This window comes from Rhipicephalus sanguineus, chromosome 1, assembly GCF_013339695.2.
Source record: "Rhipicephalus sanguineus isolate Rsan-2018 chromosome 1, BIME_Rsan_1.4, whole genome shotgun sequence".
NCBI lineage: Eukaryota > Metazoa > Arthropoda > Arachnida > Ixodida > Ixodidae > Rhipicephalus > Rhipicephalus sanguineus.
Genome location: NC_051176.1, coordinates 320,582,468 through 320,602,056, shown reverse-complemented (window position 1 = coordinate 320,602,056; position 19,589 = coordinate 320,582,468). Strand labels below are relative to the sequence as shown.

The 19,589-nt window shown below is 43.5% G+C and overlaps 1 long non-coding RNA gene across 1 annotated transcript in view; it reads left to right on the top strand.

Annotated features, from left to right (window-relative positions):
• The window catches only part of LOC125756937 (uncharacterized), a 51,253-nt gene extending 32,986 nt beyond the window's left edge, over window positions 1-18,267 (top strand). The window contains exon 3 of the long non-coding RNA XR_007414894.1: window positions 18,071-18,267. This is a non-coding gene — a long non-coding RNA (uncharacterized LOC125756937). The remainder of the gene's footprint in view (window positions 1-18,070) is intronic.
• The last annotated feature ends 1,322 nt before the right edge of the window (window positions 18,268-19,589 follow it).

The window sequence follows — 19,589 nt, the reverse complement described above, 5'->3', positions numbered from 1 at the left end:
TAGTAAAAGCTGCGACCTATAATATCTGTGTTCTACTTAATAACCATCGCGCCAATTAAATCAGTGCTACGTCGTCAACACCCGGCGTGACCTAGATATGAATAGCTCCGTACTGTTCCGAGACGCGCTAGTTGCGATCTCGCTCGATCACTAACTCCGCACTGAACAAAGGCTAATTACCTCAATAAACAAAGATTTTCTACCGTACAGGGAGCTCTAATGTACGTGCTAGCGTCGTAAGTACGTAGCGGCGACACCAGCAGAGTACGATAGCTTGTTAATTCATTTTGCTTCGACGCAATGTACGTACGAAATGCCACTGTTTGAAAGAGAAAATGCTGTCTTATGTGAAAATTCTACTATTTTTTAATCGACCTCTGATTAAATAAGAACGCACTGTACATACAAGTAATGCAGAGCACTGCTTCGACCGCCGATGGAAAAGTAAAGCGCACTGTCCGAGCTAGAAGCCTGTCGTCTGCTATGAAAACGCAAACAACAAAAAAGGCAAATCTGCTGAAGTACTATTTGGCTTACATTGCATAAATTGCTCTTCAAGATAAGCTATTATTTTCATTGTAAACTATGTTTTTCGAATAACATGCGTGCACTTTTTAATTTGACTCGCTCACGTATTTTTCTTTTTTTTTTTCATCAACTCTACGAGCCAAAGCCATCCACAGTCAAAGCCAAGTGTCATTTATTCTTTGTTCAGTGTCAGCGTCTCGTGAGCTCGTTACGTCTTCAAGAACATTAATTTCATCTGAGAACGTGCCGCCCTCCCTTTTACGATGTGCAAAGATCGTGCGCAAGTCGTGCGTTTTTTGGAGCGCCAGTCACGTACGAGTCGTTCAAGGAATCGAAGGAATGTACTACGGGCGCTCGTAGGACTCCGCAGCATGTCCGCAGCTGATGGCTGACGCCCGTGGCTACCGACACGAGACCGGCTACCGACTGCGTGACAGTATGAAAGGTAAGTGACACATGTTATTATGCAAAGTACGCAACTCAGCGGAAGGCTGTGTTATCGCACGCGTACGAGGCGTTGTAGAGACGCTACCTTATGCCCATTTGCGAGTGACAAACATTGTCCCCGCTACCGATTCGCTATGACTACGCTCATACGAGCAGAAAGAGCCACGACGCATCGGTACGGCTTTACGGAAGGAAATTTGTAACAACTGAGTTAACATGCATGCGTATGATGATCGATTTGTCTGATGAGCATCATAGTGAGCAGGACGCAGGCGTCACTCGCATTGCATCGTTGTTAAGACAGCAAAGCAATGCTGCAACGCCATTTACTGTGCAGCCTTGTGCTCACGTTCGTGTGCAATGCAATTCGTGTGCGAAGCGGTATAATAAGCTGAAACTAATGGTGAAGTGTTGACTATGCGCTTAGACACTGACTTGAACTGGGTAAACGTAATAATGTTAATAGTGAGCTGGAGCCGTGTTTTCAGCATAGCGTAGAGACGTGTTCGTGCAGTATGTGCGTGTGTATCACCTTCACTTGTCAGTAATATTGTACGAACGAGCATCCACGATTATGAAAACTGGCATGCACAATGCGAGATTTCATATTCTGTCAGAGTGACCATGTGAACCTTATCCGAAGCAGCAGATTTCATATTCTGTCAGTGTTGCTTTTTATACATGAGTGTACTGCCTTCACGTAGTTGTATACATTACACTGCTGTGTGGTAGTGGTTTAATTAGCATGGTACTGTGCGGTTGCTTATGTAAACACGTTAGGAGGCAGAAGGATCTGAATAGGCTAGTTGTCTCATGAGGAATGTAAGTGTGCTAGCACAAACAAGACAAGGACAGAAGAAAGACGTAGCAACAGGACCAGCACTCTTACGCGTGTACCTTCTGTCCTCATCTTGTTTGTGCTAAGACACGTAGGTGCATATAATTTAGCAACAGGCTGTTTATGTAATGCTTTTGTTGCCCATTTAATGCTTCAGAACAAATAAAATAGATTGTGCATATATAAACACGCCTTGACAAAGCAAATTTCATGCTGTTATGCCGAACACCTAACAAAAGCCTGTCACGTGGTCACTTGCTTTTGTTTCAGCTTCTGAATACTGTTTATTTTTATTAGTTTCTAACTTCAAGAAATTGCACGTCAAATTGATTAATGCTTCTTGACCTTATAATAAGTGCATTGAAAGTATTGCGCGCAGTTACAAAGTGTGACCTTACACATATTCAATGCTGCTGCCTGCACAGCTCTGTCATGCTTACTGTTTCTCATTTCTCCCTAACTTATTGCTTACCGTAAAATCCCGAGCAAGCGCCCCCCCCCCTCCCTTCTTCGGGAGATTTCAAATATGCGACCCATTCTCTCCTCCCACCATTTTCACTGTTTTCATTTGTCCAACGAGTGTGAATGAAAACAGGGAATGCATGCGTATTCAATAAAGCATTTCATTAGAAGCACGGGTGTGCATTTTGTATTCTTAGCGGCTCATCCACGGCCACCTTCAATTTTGATTCATGACCGAGCAAGGGCCCCCCTCCAAATCTTGTCGGATTATCCCTCACTGTAGGGGTGGCGCTTGCTCGGGATTTTACGGTAGTGTTTCTTACTTTCCTCTTTTTAGACAAATGCATACAACGCGGTAAGGTAGGCCGCTTTGCTAGAGAGAAAATTGGTGCAGTCGAATATGTAAATAATCCTCGTACCTCTCAGGAGTCGCATACACCTCGCATAGCATGTATAATGTACAGTACTCACGGATTGAAATAGGACACTTGGAGCGCATATGGCCGCCGGTATATGCAGCGCCGCTCGTGGATCCTCATGGAACCAAGGTGGTGCATTGGGGTATAAAGCAAGGGGGAGAACATCTACGCAGCAGGATTGCTCCTTCCGGTCGCCAACAAGCCGGCCTGTAGTTCACCACGCTGAGAGTGTGGCGCTGGAAGGCTTGCGCGCTCTCATATGCCGACCGAAATGGCTTGCCGGTGTGCACCTCTTATATTGCCGCGCGAGCAGAGGGCGCTCTCGTTACACGCGCTTTGGTGATGCAGCACGAATGCTGTGCAAGACTAAGGGATTGTGCCTTACAGTGTGCATGTAAGCAGTCTATTCTGCCAACATTTAAGTGCAGGGCCCGCTATCGTCGCGGTTAATCGCAGTGACAAATCACGGTGAAATGAAATAATGTCTGTGTTCTTCCCGCTTTCTTCGCCCATGTTCAACGCCCAATCTGCATCGTGTTGCAAGCAGCGGCCAATGTAGCATCAACGAACACATGTAAGGCACAATCTCTTAGCTGAATCCTGTGTCTTACTTGCATAGCGTGCGTTCCACATCGCCAAAGCGCGTGTAACGAGAGCGTCCTCTGCTCGCGTCGCAATATAGGAGGTGCGCACTGGGGAGCCATTTGGGTTGGCATACGAAAGCACGCAAGCCTTGCAGCGCCACGCTGGCAGTGTGGTGAACTAAAAGGCCGACTAGTTGACGACTGGAAGGAGCAAACCTGCTGCGTCGATGTTCTCCTCCTCGCTCTATACCTCAATGCAACACCTTCGTTCCATGAGCACCCACGAGCGGCGCTGCATATACCGACGGCCATGTGCTCCGAGTGTCCTATTTCAATCCGTGGGTACTGTGCACTGCACATACAATCCCAATTAGCTCTGATTGATTCATTTGTTCAGTTATGCTCTGCTTAAAAAGCGCAAATGAAGGGAAGGTGTTGGCATTTGTCGGTTCGGTGCATTACCTGGCCATCCTTTTTTTAAATTATTTTTTGTTCTTACTTTAAGAACTATGGCAGCGCAAGTTAGGAGGCAGACACAAACAAAGTGACGCACAACACAAAGCCTCAAATGCTAGTTGATAGTTTTATACATGCAAAAGGGACAGAAAACTGGAAAACAGGATGGGGGGGGGGGATAAGTGGGTCTGAGTCCATTTAGTTATGCATCACTGTCGGAAGAAAATGAAAAGTGTAAGAGCAGTGAAAGTACAATGTCACATATGGTTGCTGAGTCGGTTGGCCTTCAAAAGTCACAGCCGCACTTTTGTGGCTTTCAGCAGCCTTGATATTGTGACAAAGTAGGACAGTAGCACTGGCAATTGGGCGAGTTGGTACGGATGCATAGATTTAGCACGGTGCAACAATTCAGACGAAAAGACGAACAATCGATGGCACTTGTGTTCGTGTGATCATTCATTTTTTCATCTGCCTTGTTGCGCCGTTCTAAAAGTGGGAGAGACAAGAAAAACCAGAGAGCATGACAGATTGACCGGCTTTATAGATACTGAATAAGCAGTGTCCTCATTTTTTCATTGAACTAAGGAACCCATGCGTTTCATTGTCGTCACCATGCCCTGGCAGGTATACATGAAATCTGTGCGGCATTTGGCCCATGCTGAAAATTGTGTTACATCGTCGTCGCTATGCCGTGGCACATACACACTTCAATATGGCCGTGGGAGTATGCACAACTATGGTCCTGACATCTTGTTCAACATTCTATTTGGCTGCCAAGAGAATGCCTTGTAATCAGAGGCTCGGAATAGAAGCCAGCATGTGACAGCTCTCAGCATGTGTTCTGCACAGCACTGTTTTGCCCCAAGCTTCTAAAATCATGTTTTGTTTATGGTACCACTCATGCAGAATTTGCCTTTGCTGCTGCATTACTATCGTCTAATCTCATTTGTCGTAAGTGTAAATACAGTGAAACCTCGGTGATACGATCACAGCTGATACGAATTTCGGGGTGATACGAATTTTTCGTTGGTCCCGGCCAAGGCCCATTAGCCTGCAATGCAATGGAGTACGGTTGTTGCGAACCAATTTTCACCCAGTGACGTTTGATACGAATGTATGCTACCGCACAGGTACGAAGAGGTGCTGTTGGTGCTGTCCTGGAAGATGCACCAAGCACGTGCGAGCGCGGGAACGCAAGCGTGGGCATGCGCGCCGCACCACCAAATTGTCAGAATCACGGTATCAGAAAACACTTTTCTTACGGTCAGAATAAACCCTCAGAGACGCGTCACGGCCTCCGAGATTGTGTGCCCGAATCTTTGAAGCTCTTAAGTGCCTCCGTGTGCCTTCGCATTTAGATTACAGAGGATATTAGTGCCATGCTTCTTTTTCTAATGCGTCGATGCGGGCTCCTGTCGTTGTACTGTGTTTACACGTGCGTGCCTCATGTATCAGACATCCTATGAAAGGTGGACGAGGACCAAAAGAAGACCAGGACGGTCTTTGCGAAGGAGTCATGCCTCACAGTGTCAACATGCACTACCGTTGATTTCGCACTTGTGCGGGCATGGCCGTAAATATCCCAAAAACATCCCCAACACCTCCACGATAACAAAATCATAACACAAGACCGTGGTTCTGTAATTTTGTGGCCTTGATCCATGGCAGTCAAAGCGCTTCTTTCGTTACTTTTACTGCAGTACTCCGGTGTCATGAAAAAAAAAAACATACTAAAATTTTAAAGGGGCTATTGCTGTCGCGGGTCACAACGCACCTGGTTCATTAATTAAATATGCGCGTATGGGCCATATATTTATCAGTACTGGTATGATTGCCGACATCTAAAAACTTAACTGACAATCGTTCGGGGTTCTTGCGGACATTGCTGCGGCCCTGAAAAACAATAAATGAAAATGTACGCCAGCTTTCTTTTGTCGCATGCTAATTTTTCATGCTTTCTGCTGATACGAATTTTGGATGATACGAATATTTTTGGTAGTCCCGTGAGATTCGTATCACTGAGGTTTCACTGTAGTAGTGGGGCATGCTCATGCATAAATATCGTTCCTCTCCTGAACTTTTGGAATGGGTATCAACAGAAGAGTGTCTGAAGATATTTCACCACCATAGAAAGGAGATGAGATTTGTCTCGTTTCTGTCTTGTCTCCCTTCTATCGAGGCTACATGTCTTGTGTATTTCAGTTGAGGGGTGATTCTACAAGAGATCAAACATGCATGTCCAGTCGATATTTTTGTTTTGTCTGGTTTTTTTATGTTATGCGGGCACATTGAAAGCGCATGGAACCGAAAATTTTATTTCCAAAAAACGCTCCCAGCGCGGCAAAAAAATATTTGAAAGCGGCGCGCGGCGTCCTGTTTTTCCTCACTGCAATATTTTTAAATTTTACGGCCGAATTTAACGCGAACTATAAATTCTGTGTCGAAAACTTTTTCTGTTGATTTTAATACACATTACTGTGAATTACATCCATGCTTTCTTTATGCCGTCCTCAAAAGGAGAAAAATGTGAAAAAATAACAGGGCCCAAATCAAAAAAGTTTGCCAAGTTTGATGTGCCTTGGTGCCTTTTCTATTTCACACAGAAACTTCAAAACAGTGTCAAATACACAAAAAAGCCTTTGCAACATTTCTGCTGTAGATCGTTTTCCTACAGGCAGCGCAAAAGAAGAAAAAAATAGTTAAAAGAAGCAACTTTTTTCTAAAAAGCTCGTCTTCAAAAAAAATAAAATAATAAAAAACTCCGGTCTCAATTCTGACGACAATTTTTTATCGAAAAGCACTTATGTCAATGAAAACGCGGTTTTAATATCATATGCCCTCATTTGCATTATTCAGGAGATATAACAGGCCAAAATGACCCTTGCTGTGTGTGCTCACTTCAGTGCGATTTATGGTAGCTTGCATTGTGCGTAAATCTAGTTTTAATTGTTTTGCTGCAGCAAAACTTTGCTCTGGTGACTTGTCGTCAAGAAAAATGTGTTCTCAGATTTTATTTGTGTCTAGCATGTGCAAAAGTGCTAAAGGGCTAATGCCTACGCAGTTTGCAGCCTACAACCTGAACTTACTCTGCCATTATTCGCTAATCAGGAGCACGCAAGACACCGTGAGCACATGGTTTAGGTAACTTTGCCAAAACTCGCCTTGCACACCAAACAAAGCATCTGTATGCAGCGGCAGGCCAGCTTAATCTGTAACTAAATGCCACAATCCGGCCATAGGTCGGCAAAAATATTGGAACTCACTCCGACTCACTTAAAAAATATATTTTGCACTGAGAGCTCACTCGGACTCAGACTCACCGAAATTTTCCTCAGCCAGACTCACTCGGACTCAGACTACTAAACTTTTTCTCAACTGGACTCACTCGGACTCAAACTCACCAACATTTTGCTCAGCCGGACTCACTCAGTCAGACTCACGGCTTGAACTGAGTCTGAGTGAGTCGACTCATGAGTTCGCTGGTGTAAAGTTAGCTTTTCCAATCATGGTGTAAATGCTCTTTAACGCCAATATCTCACATAATCGGTGCTCTACAATACACCTTTTGATCTTATACCTTCAAATAGTAGTTATGAGTGGTTGCAATCCAGTAAGGACGTTTTTATGAAATGTGCGACTCACACGAGATATTTCTATCAAGAACTTCCCATGCAAGAGTTTGCGGGAGGAGGTAATGGAACCCTCCCTTAGCACCACCGCCCCCACTCACACCTCTTATCAATAAACATTGTGGTGGAGCATGAGCGCTAGTGCGTTGAGGCACGTGTGAATAGATTTGAGTATAAATGTAAGCCGGTGTAAGGCTGATAGTAATGCCGATAGGTGAGTAGATAAGTCCATTGGTCGGCAATGAAGGGTGGAGCTCGCTCAGACTCGCTCAATAAATATATGTTGCGCTTAGGGCTCACTCGGACTCAAACTCACTAAAGTTTCCCTCAACCGGACTCACTTGGACTCAAACTCACCAACGTATTGCTGAGCCGGACTCACCCAGACTCAGACTCACGGCTTGATCTGAGTCTGAGTGAGTCGACTCATGAGTGAGTTTGCCGACCTATACAATCAGCAGGCGCACTGTTATTGAGGTGCTTTCTCACTGCCTGCTTGCTTCCCTTTCATTACGTGCATTGTACACTCTAACCATCTTCCCCATTCAACGCACACTGTGCTAAACAGCATGCGTAAAAAGTTATCTCAGTCATTTCTGAGTCGTTAATTTCGCTTCCCGCTATCATGTTTTCGGCGTCGCAGGTAACGTCTTCCTGTATCATCTTAACCTTTACCTCAGCATTTTAGCAGCCAGAAAATGTGCGGTGCGGCACGATTAAGCCATAAGTGGCCGAAGCTGCCCATTTTATGATGTTTTGTTGGCACTTTACTAAAGTGCTTTCCCACGTTGAGAACAGCAGACGTCACTGGTGGCGCCAGACGGGCATTATCCTTAATTTTGACAAGGAGTCTGGCCCACAAATTAATTATCACACCCCAAAGCATTTAGACATCCTTGGTCATAAAATATGAAACCATGAGTAGTTAAGTGAGCAAATGTGTGCGGCGGTGTTCAGTATAAACGTTTCGACTTGGTCTAGCTGTTCACTACACGGGATGCATGCAGCCCATGGCTAGGTCTGAGTATTCTGTGCCGATTACTTACGCATCCACAAAAAGAAGATTGCCGAGAAAAACATTTTCGTTGCGTCAATTTTCTTTCATTCCTGCTTTTGTTGTTGTCTTCCTCCAGAAGCTACTGCCATAGGGTGAGGATCTTCGCGACACCTGTGAGGTCTGCTAGCATTGCTTTACGCGCCTCAAGGAAAACCTGTCTACATCTATGAGAATTGCGATGAGGTAGTCGAGGCATTTCTTCAGGAAGAAGAAGCGATTGATATCTTCAACAGGTGCGCCCACCTTTCCTCTGATGTCTGTAGGTGAGGTTCTAGGCTGCAAACTACATACGCGTTAGCCCTTCAGAGGATGGCAGCAGCCCATTTTCGCACACGCTAGACACAAATAAAATCTGAGAACACGTTTTTCTTGACAAGCTACCAGAGCAAAGTAGATTTACGCACACAGCAAGGGTCATTTTGGCCCGTTATATCTCGTGAACAAAGCAAATGAGGACATATGATATTAAAACTGTGTTTTCACTGACATAAGCGCTCTTCGATAAAAAATTGTCGTTAAAATTGAGACCGGTGTTTTCTTCATCTTATTTCTTGAAAATGGACCTTTTTTTAAAAAAACTGGCTTCTCTAACTATTTTTTTTCTTTTGCGCTGCCCGTAGGAAAACGATCTCCTATAGAAATGTTGGAAATGTTCTTTTCTACATTTGACATTGTTCTGAAGTTTCTGTGTGAAATAGAAAAGGCGCCAAGACGCATCAAACTTAGCAAACTTTTTTGATTTGGGCTGTGTTTGGCATTTTTTCACATTTTTTTCCTTTTGAGGACAGCATAAAAAAAGCATGGATGTAATTCACAGTAATGCATACCTGCCAAGTCTCCCGGATTACCCGGGAGACTACCAGATTTTGAACGTTTCTCCCGGTTGTACGGGTCATAGGTAAATCTACCGGAAATCCAGTTTTGCCCCGCGCGTCCAATGCTTTGTCTGGCCACAAGAGCAAAGTTGTCTGGCCACGTAGTATAAAGGATTCTTCTTTTTTTTTTAACGATGGTAGAAAGGTTCAACTCAGTTTCATTGCGCATGAAGTAGCTGTGCACTTTGCGCCGCAGTCCAGCACTTAAAAGGGTAGCCGTTACCGATGTCTGTCGAGTCCCCGTCTCAACGGTGCCCCTTATGGTCCCTTGCCCGACGAAATAACTGGTAAGCAAGCGACGACAGGCCTCGCACGCGGAGCGATGTTATCGCATGTGCCCTTCACGCGACGGTGACGGCCGGGTCGTTTCATCTCTGCTTCAACTGCATTTGTCCCTAGCGCTAGCGCGCTTTTACTCGCACGTGAAACAGACGATGCGTAAGCGATGTTCAGCGGCGACCGCAAAATCCCGCTGACAGTGTTCATATAATTGCTATCGCAGTACCCCCCCCCCCCGTTGAGTAGATCTCCCGGATTCCGTTCCTCCAAACTTGGCAGGTATGGTAATGCATAATAAAACCAACAGAAAAAATTTCAACACAACGTTTATACTGCGCGTTAAATTTGCCCGTGAAATCCAAAAATATTGCGATGAGCTAAAACAGGATGGCCACACGGCCACCTCCAAATAGTTTTTTGGCACGCTGGGAGCGTTTTTTGGAAATAATATTTTCGGTTCCGTGCGCTTTGAATGTGGCCACATAACATATAAAAAACCCAGGCAAAACAAAAATATCGATTGGACAGGCATGTTCGATCTCTCGTGGAATCACCCTGAGGTAATTTTTGCATCTCTTTCAATGTAGTTGCACCATCAGTGTCCAAATGTGCCATTTAAAAAAAAAAATGCTGCCCAGAATATCCCGTTAACTGGAGTTGTGGTTGTGCTGCCGTGACCTAGCTTAGTGCTCTCTTTACATACAGTATAAACATTCACCTTGAACATTACGGTTGGCTTTAGATGGATTGTGGCAGTTCAGAAAAATAAGTAAAATGAAGGTTGCAAATGCAGAGCTTAACTGCTAAGAAAGAATGCCTGAGTTCGCCTCTTCAAAATGGGAGCTGTTTCTTCTGCAGAAGTTTGGATGTCATGTTTTAAATTCTAAAAACCTCTTCTGCGACCTTGTGCAGGTCGATCTTGGCCCACGACTGTAAATGGAAAACCAAAAGTGGCGGTGGCGGTGTTCTCTGTCAGAGAAACAGCAAAAGTACTATCGCACAACGAAATATTGCACAACTGAAGCATCAGCCTGTGCCTCATGCTGCTGTTTCATCAAAGATCAAGGTCATCGCCCTTGGAGGGACTTTATGCATGGCAGCGTGAGTGGCTGAATGGTCTTCTTTTTGTTCTGTCTTAGGCCGAATAATAGTATCCAAGTGCAACCTCGACAAAAAGCGCAATGGTGACAATGACGTCGTCCACTTACAAGTGCACGCCTCAGTTTTTACACAGGAATGTCAGCAGCCTCAACGTCATCCGGAAATCCAGTCTTGCTGCTCAAGCAGAAGGAAGGAAAAAGAGAGACAGGATAGAGAGTGGCCTTTTTTCTTCTTTCTGCTTGTGCAGCAAGACCAGAATTTAGTATGAACCAGCTAATCTGCAAAGAAGTATTGTCTCAACATTATATTTGCACAGTACACATGATGAGGTCTTGCTTATGCTGGCACGTAAGAAATTGGAGCGTTTTACTTCTGTCAGGCAACGGGAAGCTGGGAGGGCGTAAACAAATGGTGCTCCACAGTTTTCATGAATGCAGGAGTGTAACTGTTCATCGACAAGTTTTTTTGGTTTTTTCTACAATAGGAAGTCAGGTCTTCAGGTTTCATGCAAATACGTCTGTAACGGTTCAATAGGGAGGCAACTACTGGCCTTTCACAAGTGTTTGGAAGAACAACATTATGTTCAGGTACTGGGCAATGCATACTCTTTCTGTAAACATTGAAAGAGAGTGCTCCATTATTCCTGTTTACCAATACATTCAAAAAAGGTAGTTCCCAGTCTGCTTCCATCTCCACCATGAACTGAAAGAAATCTACTTGATAGATTAGATGCATTTGGAAGCTTCCAAAGCAGAGCGATTAATCACACACAAAAAAAAAGATAATATTCATAGCACACAAAAATAATTGGTTTTGGGCTGAAAGAAGCAATGGAATTATATTCCAGCCACTGCATTGTCAGATTCGTGGTGTGCCTTGGACTTGCACTTAACATGGGCTTTTCGAAACACACGTAGTTATTGCCCAGGGAAAAACTGAGGAGCCTCTTCAAGTCGTGAACATCAATTTGAGACCTTTCTTGTAGGGCTGGATGAGCGTTGAGAGCAGCAGTACGCACTTCAATGGTCATGTCAATGATAATATAAGTAACCAGAACTGTATACTTCCATGCCCACTGACATTGTTGTTGATGTGAAAGTCCACAACTCGCCAATGGGTGACTGTCACAGTGGCTACAAAATCACGCCCTCACTTCTTTCAGCCCAACAAACAAACATTTCAGCCAAGCATTTTTGTGTGTTATGTACTATCTGCATCAAATGAAACCCGAACAGCGGCAAGCCTTCGCAATGGTATAGTGTGCGCCGTCCAGTTATCACCAGGGACGGGTGCGCGTATGCGCAGTGTGGCCAAACCGGATGCACGCGCCTGTCAATGGTAATGACAGGACGGCGCGCACTGTACCATTGTGAAGGCTTGCCGCTGTTTGGTTTTCATTTGACGCAGATAGTACATTATTGTTTTTGCCTGATTAAGTGCGCTGCTCTGAAAGCTTTCACACCCATTTAACTCTTTCCCTGGAGAGTTTTTTTTGGCCAAAATCGATACAAAAATACCCATATTTTTTATTTAGCCGGTTGATTCTAAGTGTCTTGAAACAACTAAAAAAATTATTCAAGGACACTTTATTAGAATTATACATGCGACATATTTTTTGTATGTTATAAAATATGCAGATGATTGACTTCACCGCACTGCACCACGGAAAGCACCCTAACATCTCCAGCCTTCAGTGCAGAAAATGTCTCTTTGAAATTTGAAATGTAAAGCGCAATTGGACTCGCGAGTCCTTGAAAACAAACCTTTAACGTGCTGGTAGGCGTTTGGTTACATCTAACGGCGTCCTCTGTCGACGTATTGAGGCACGATCGTCATCCGAATCCAGCAGTTTAGAGAAACTATGCTGCTTTTTGTAGTCACTGCCGCATTCACAGGAGAACTGCAATTCTTCATTTCACAACACTTCGGCAAACAAGCACTTTTTTTTTTTTGAATGGAGCTGTTGCAAGCAAGCACGCACCTCTTGCGCACAGAGGAGGATGCCATTTTCTAATTCTAGTTGCCAGAATCAAGCCCTTCCTTGACTAAAATGCATGTTTTGAGCATGTTTTTAAATTTTTTACTGTGCCATCTGTTGAAGCCAAAGAGAAGACAGCTAATTGAATCAGGGTAGCTTAACTGCGGCGCCTTCAAATGCTTGTTTCAGGGTGGACGAGCCTAGCTCGTCTTTGGTGTGAGCGGTACGGTACAAATTGTGTGGACGAGCTCAGCTCATCTTTGGTAAGGAAAGGGTTAAACCATCGGGTAGATTCCAGTAAATTCACAGTAGAGATGGAGCAGATTAGAAATTAAGATTCTTTTGGATGAGTTGGCAAACAGGAACAACAGAACACTGCATTCCTTCAGTGTTTACAGAAAGGATACACAGGGACTGGTACCTGAGCTTAATGTCTCCTCATCTGTGCATAATGTCTGCATTTGCCAGACGTCAGCAGTTGCCCCTCTTGGACCGTTTACAGTCGCATTTGCACGAAACCTGAAGACCTGACTTCCTAAATGTACAAACCTCAAAAGTACTTTTCGACAAATAGTTCCACTCTTGAGTACATGAAAACTGTGGAACACTGTTTGTCCAAACCCTCCTGGCCTGCCAGTATCCGATAGAAGTAATGTGCTTCTTACATGCCAGGGTAAGTGAGACCTCATGACGCGTACAGTGTAATTATGATGTTGGGGCTGCTAACCTTCCTGCGTACAAACTTGGGCAAGGGCTCATATGGGGAAAAGACAAGCTGCCAAAAGAAGTCCTTACAGGCATTTTCTGCAAGATTCCCTGAGCAGACTGGGCGAGTGTCTACACCAGGGAGACTTACACAGCAGCTGCACCAACTTCATAACAATGTCGATAAGAAAAAGATGACGGAGCACGCAAGAAACAACTGAGCACAATACAGACTGGGTGAATTGTATATAGTACAGTTGGCCAGTAAAGAAAATGGAAGTCATGTTTGTATCTGAAATCCGTTGAGATACAAGTGCTTTTCTGTTGTACTTTCTTCCATTACGATCAATGCAATGGTGTTGCCCTTTTTTGCTGGTGCCCTCGAAGGCTGTGCGCATATGAGCTTAGAAGCTCCCGTGATTCCAAGTCTCTTCATGGGATTAATTTTAGTGTCAGTTTCACCGGCATTGTTGAACTTGATGCGGTAGTCGTGTTTCTCAGAATAATGGTTGAGAGCATCGCGCTCTGAACAACACCCACTTTGGAGGATTGGCTTAAGAAATGGATAGGCTAACAGAAATGGACTTATGTATCTTAGAATAACAGAGAGCTGAGCTAGTTGGTAAGTATTCATTCTAAAAAGACAGGGCGTGCAAACAAGGACACAAGAAAGAAGTCAGGACACCACAAACGCCGACTAACAACTGAAGAGACGCACAACGGCTGAAAAGAAAGAAGGCACGAAAACTTATCTGCGCATGCCCATGCAACAGGCGAACCTATCAATCCTGCACGCGTGGCGGTCTACGTTGAAGATAACTGTTAAGGCATTTGATTTCATCTTTATGCAAGTTAATCGACGGTTGGCTCACGCATGCGTTACCACTATTCTCGATATGCCATGCTTCTATCATCAGGCGCGTTTCTTCATTTCTATGACGGTACAACACTGCGCATTCATCGAATTTTGGCGTGCACTTACAATCTCGGCAATGTAAAGATAGATTAGAAGGTGAGCCTCCTGTTAGCGATCTCTTATGTTCCAACAATCTCTGGTTTATGCACCGGCCCGTTTGTCCTACGTAGAAGCGACCGCAGCTGAAAGGGATCTTATACACCACACTCGTACGGCAATCAGTGAATTTGTTGGTGTGTTTTACGAAACAAATATCGGTCCGCATCTTGTCTTTTACTCGCTCATTCTTCCTCTGCACAGCGGCGCAAATCTTACCTAGCTTATTGGCAGCCGTGAAAACAACATTAACGCCGTATCTACTTCCTACTTTCTTTAGCCTGTGAGACACGCAATGAATGTACGGTATACCTACGACACGTTTCTTCTTATCGCTTTCTGCAACCATGCTCGGACTTAACACAATAGACTTCTTTAAACATTCAGTGACCGTGGCCACTGCATCACGAGGATACCCTACATCTAAAATACGCGTAACCTGTGCGTTAAAGGTGTGGTTATTAAGGTTTTTCGTTATGTTGACGATTACTTGATCTTTTGTAGTGGTGAGGACTTTGAAAAGGTGGTAACTTCCGTGAGCGAAAAATTTGAAATTAATGGAGGTGGGCTGAGCTTTACTAAAAGAGGTGCCTCAGAATAATGGAATACAATTTCTAGACATTTCCTTAACGTTCCAGAAGAACCACGTGTGCTGGCAGTATTCTCCTAGATCTTCGAAACCGCTGTTAAATTTTTCGTCGAAGCACTCGAAGGTTGTAAAAAACGGTATCGCCATGTCTTGCCTTAAATCAGCCCTCACCAAGTCGTGTGAGCACAAAATGAGTGATAGCTTTAACGCACAGGTTACGCGTCTTTTAGATGTAGGGTATCCTCGTGATGCAGTGGCCACGGTCGCTGAACGTTTAAAGAAGTCTATTGTGTTAAGTCCGAGCATGGTTGCAGAAAGCGATAAGAAGAAACGTGTCGTAGGTATACCGTACATTCATTGCGTGTCTCACAGGCTAAAGAAAGTAGGAAGTAGATACGGCGTTAATGTTGTTTTCACGGCTGCCAATAAGCTAGGTAAGATTTGCGCCGCTGTGCAGAGGAAGAATGAGCGAGTAAAAGACAAGAAGCGGACCGATATTTGTTTCGTAAAACACACCAAAAAATTCACTGATTGCCGTACGAGTGTGGTGTATAAGATCCCTTTCAGCTGCGGTCGCTTCTACGTAGGACAAACGGGCCGGTGCATAAACCAGAGATTGTTGGAACATAAGAGATCGCTAACAGGAGGCTCACCTTCTAATCTATCTTTACATTGCCGAGATTGTAAGTGCACGGCAAAATTCGATGAATGCGCAGTGTTGTACCGTCATAGAAATGAAGAAACGCGCCTGATGATAGAAGCATGGCATATCGAGAATAGTGGTAACGCATGCGTGAGCCAACCGTCGATTAACTTGCATAAAGATGAAATCAAATGCCTTAACAGTTATCTTCAACGTAGACCGCCACGCGTGCAGGATTGATAGGTTCGCCTGTTGCATGGGCATGCGCAGATAAGTTTTCGTGCCTTCTTTCTTTTCAGCCGTTGTGCGTCTCTTCAGTTGTTAGTCGGCGTTTGTGGTGTCCTGACTTCTTTCTTGTGTCCTTGTTTGCACGCCCTGTCTTTTTAGAATGGACTTATGTAATTTGTGTGATTGTTGAAAAAAAAAGTTAGAATAATCAGTATGAATTAATAATGGTTATTTCAAAATTTAGATCAAAATGAAGGGACAAGGGGGCAGCACTAGAATGAATACAAAGGACAAGAAGACAGGACATGCGCTGTGTCCTGTCTTCTCGTCCTTTGTATTCGTCCTAGCGTTGCCCCCTTGTCCCTTCATTATGAACCCAAACCAACTCACCTACCTATTTGTGATTCTGTTAGATCAGAATCTTGATTCAGTAAAAGATTAATTGAATTTTAACTAAAAGAACCATATTAATCTAATTAATGCTGAAGGGCCTCAAAACCAGCTTCACTATTTTTAACATTTCAAGTAAATGTGTGCTTCGAGTTCAAACTTTTGCAACGATAAACAATGCCAAACATAGCCACGGAATAAAAAACAATCTTGTGCTCCTCTTTGGGCCTTTCGGTATCCCCAGAGCTGGTAGTGACGTGACCAGAAAATTTGGTCATGTCAGCAGCTGAGAGAACCTGTTTGTCTGCCTGCAGGTATGCGTATTCGCTGCTTATCCTTCTCGCACGGTGAGGAGAAATACTTGCCCAGGAGGAGAGATAAGTTAACGAATGGAGTGTAGCACATGAAAGAGTGAAACGAGGGAGGGCTGCATTTTGATCATCATACGCATGTAACTCCGCTAATAGAGCAGCATTTCAGAAAATTCTCATGCCCACGTGTTCACTGTAGTAAGGCAGAGTGACCGCGACTGGTATGCAGGAAACACTCGTGTAAAGGAAGTGAGGAAATTTGAAGTAAAGCACGTTGAAGCAGAATATCTTAGTAAAAAAATTGCTAGTCATGTGATATATACAGCTACACAGGTTATTTCTTGTATGCTATGCGTAAAGAACACTTCCAGGTTTAACAAAATAATTCAAGCATCCTTATCACTTTGTTAGATCGAGCTTTCACTGTAATCACTCAGTTCTTCTGTACCTGTTACATTCATAATATGAAAGTTAGCAAAAGTTAGTTTGCCTAAAATAACCTTCCTCATTCTTGTTTTCAATTGGGAAAAGTTTATTACCTGTTATAGGGAACAGAGTAAGGCACAAGGATGTCTTGTGGGCTAAGCAGGCATATAGATGACTGTCCAATCTAGCATGCAAGAACAACTGATTTATTCTCTCGAGGTGTTTTCTCAAGGAGCCTTAGCAATACACAGGGCCGCAACCAAATGGAGCTGAAAAGCAAGACGATGGCTCCACAAAATATGACACCCCCCGGTCCCCTTAGAGAAAATAATGCAAATGAAAAAAGTGTACATGTTTGCTGTTGGGACATACAGAGGTGACGTTCTCAAACAGATGGTTCTGGCGCCCACTTGTTTTTAACACACCCTAATTCAACATAAACCAATTTTAAGCTGGGAAAAAATGCAGCATATGCCTCCTATTTTTAAACCAGAAAAGAATGCAGCACACAGAGTTTATGACGTGACATATCCTGATACGTAATATTTATTTTCACCATTCTCACACATGAACTGCATGCTTTTTAAATAAGTCTGCAGCTATCATGCCTCAACTTCACCAATTCAACCTTTGATGCATGCAATATTCAGAATATGAAGGACACATTTCATGATCTGATTGTGGCAAAATTTTATACCTAAAGCTTTTTAAATGAGCTTTCCTATTAAACCAGCACATTACTGTCGCCACTCTTTATACATTACATGGGAACTGTTTGGTCACCACCTTGTTGATTGCTTTACTGCTTTTGTGAGCGCTACAAACACAGTTTTGGTCGAGTAGTGAATTGTAATGTGTGTGGAATTTTCAGACCTGTTTGCTTGAAGAAATGCTGCATGCTGTAGCTGAGTAACTATGCTACTCATGTTATTTACATTCTGCTTAAATATCAGTGCTTGAAATGTGATAAGCATGTTATATCTGTTAGGGCTCTAACCACTTTTTGCAGGTTGCACAGCCACCTCATAACTGTTCCGTTGGCAATAGATTTCAGTATTTGTGTCCTGTGTGAAAATTTCGTCTAAAATAAAATTAACTTTTGCTTTATTTCAGATGGTTCGAGTTCCACACGGAGAATCCTGAAGCTAATTCTTCCAAGGCAGAGCGGGGCATGCTGAAAGTTATCAGAAGGCCGAAAGAATAAATCGGTGGTTCATCTGCATGTACAACCATCGTCAAGTGTTATCATGTACTGTTTTTTGCAGCTGCATAATATTAAACAGTCCGAGTCTGCCCCAGCAGCCCATATGGGTAACAGATGTTTTGATTAACACTTCTTTTATGATGTCTCTGAAAGTAAGGCAGTATGCATTCAATGAATTCGAATTATTTCATAAACATGGCTTCATGTGGTTGGATAAACCAGTTGCATAAATTGATGTGATATTTCCAGGAATGACAGGTTCCCTGTGAGATTCACACACTAGTTTTCTCACGCAATTGACTAGGTGGCAGTGTAAGGTGTCTAATAGAAATAGTGATAGGAACCACCACAGTTCTCGAAGTGGCTGACACCAACAAACTTTCCATAAGTACCAGTAAAACATGGCTTATTATTTGATGGCAACACTGTTCCTCAGATGTGCACCGTAGAGTAGCTCTAGGTCCCTGTCTTTATATGTTTAATATGCTACACTGCCCAGGTGCAGCAATATATGACACCCAAAATATCACAACGACGGTAAATCGTGCTGTCTCTGTGTGTTCGTCCATAGTCTTTTCCGCTGTTATTTTATGATTACGACCCAAAATATAAAAAGCTGATATATGGGCATATAAAAATTTGCCAGATATGGCCATATATGACATTATATAGGGATCCCATATATGGGTATATTAAAAATTGGGCAGATATGGACTTATATGGCCATATAAGGCCATATATGAGAGCCCATATATGGGTATATTAAAAATTGGGCAGATATGGACTTATATGGCCATATAAGGCCATATATGGCCTTATATGGCCATATAAGTCCATATCTGCCCAATTTTTAATATACCCATATATGGCTTTTTTTATATAAGTCCATATATGGGATTTTTGTAAGGGACGTCACAAGGCGTCTGTTAGAAATGCTGCATGCGTAAAAATTAGACCAAAACTGCTCTTTCACAAAACCTGCCATATAGTGCAATGGAACAGTTCAGAATGTGTTATGAAGTTCGAAAAACCCGTCCTCGGGGGGGGGGGGGGGGGAGTTTAACGTTTCACGCTTTCACAGCGACACGCTAGTGGGCCCACTTATTTATCAATGAAGCTTGCTCTTCATTTGAGAGATATAAAAATAAATGATTCCTAGCATCGCTACAAACGAGCGAAATCGCCGATGCCGTCGCCGACTGCCCGTGTTAGCGGTGCTAAGCCTTTAGCTAGACATACTATTTTAACAGCCAATCTTCCCAAATGACTTGTTTACATTGCTATAGAAAATATCGTGCGGAGTTTACGTGAATGTTCTTTTAAAAAGTCGCGAATATTTCTGATAAACAACGCTTATGTGGGCAGCACTGAAAACAAAACTATTTTTGAACAGTTGTACTTGCTACAGCTAATGGTGAGCCTTCACCG